General features: G+C 50.9%; 1 non-coding gene across 1 annotated transcript; it reads right to left on the bottom strand.

Annotated features, from left to right (window-relative positions):
• Positions 1-631: 631 nt before the first annotated feature.
• On the bottom strand, positions 632-799 carry LOC135043497 (U1 spliceosomal RNA). The gene has a single exon (XR_010236349.1). It is a non-coding gene; the product is annotated as a U1 spliceosomal RNA (small nuclear RNA).
• Between the last annotated feature and the right edge of the window lie 524 nt (positions 800-1323).

Genomic DNA, 1323 nt, shown 5'->3' with positions numbered 1-1323 from the left:
ACACCCCCGTCAAGTTAAGGAGATTCAACTGAGGAAGCACAAGGGAACTCTTGTCTGGGGACAACAACTGCAGGGAGACCACATCTTTTCAGATGAAAATGAGAGGGCGGAAGGCTGCCTAATACTGAAGCATCCTCAAACATCAAACCATATGCAACAACTAGTACAAGCATTCCTGGGGAAAGGGCTGCAGCAGACGGATTTGCATACGGTGATGTCATCCAAGCAGTGGGCCAAAGTTGGCTGGAACCCTCATCTGCATATGAAAAGAGAAAAGGGGCGCTTGGATGACCCCTAGTTCGCATTGAACACCCCCCACCCTCCTTTGGTGTGGGGCTCATGTTGGCCATGCCTCAGCCCCTGAAGCATTCAAGCTGATTTCTTGCAGCAGCTGGGCACTGTAACAGCTCCAGAGCTGCTCTGTAAGGCAAATAAAAGGGTGTGGGCCCTGCAACACCACCTGTAGTTCGCATTGTGCGTTGGAAGGCACAAAGTAAGCAGACGGGAGAAGTCAGGATAGTGCGCAAGGGCATAGAAGGGAGGGGCTCAAGAAAAGAGAAGTGGAAACAGACAGCAAACTAGGCTGGAGAGAGACCTGAGACAATGAGATCTAAATTATACCAGAGCCAACCAGGGGAAAGCACAAATGCAGCCCCCCCCCCCCTACCACAAATTATGCAGTCGAGATTCCCACATTTTGGGAAATCACAGAGGTCAGCATACCCAGAATGCAATGAATGAACCTCACCCTGGGAAAACAATCTTCATGACCATGGTATCACCTAAGCAAAATAAGTATGATTTGAGATAGGGCTGGGGAGGGCCGCTGCTCAGGCACACCTCCGTCAAGTAAAGGAGATTCAACTGAGGCAGCACAAGGGAACTCTCATCTGGGGACAACAACTGCAGGGAGAACACATTTTCAGACGAATGTGTGAGGGCAGAAGGCTGCCTAATACTGAAGCACCCCCCAAACAACAAACCAAATGCAACAACTAGGGCAAGCATTCCTGGGGGAAGGCCTGCAGCAGATGGATTCGCATATGGTGATGTCATCCAAGCAATGGGTATAGTTGGCTGCAACCCTTGTCTGCATATGAAAAGAGAAAATGGTCACGCAGGGCATGGCGGCCTTTGTGGGGTTGCGCTTGGATGACCCCTAGATCGCTTTATACACCCCCATCAGTGTGGGGCTCATGTTGGCCATGCCCCAGCCCCTGAAGCATTCAAGCTGATTTCTTGCAGCAGCTGGACCCAGTAACAGCTCCAGAGTTGCTCTACAAGACAAGTAAAAGGGTGTGAGCCATGCAGCAGCACCTGTAG

The sequence above is a fragment of the Pseudophryne corroboree genome, unplaced genomic scaffold (assembly GCF_028390025.1).
Source record: "Pseudophryne corroboree isolate aPseCor3 unplaced genomic scaffold, aPseCor3.hap2 scaffold_866, whole genome shotgun sequence".
NCBI lineage: Eukaryota > Metazoa > Chordata > Amphibia > Anura > Myobatrachidae > Pseudophryne > Pseudophryne corroboree.
The sequence above is the reverse complement of the archived record's forward strand: the minus strand, read 5'-3'. Positions and strand labels throughout refer to the sequence as shown.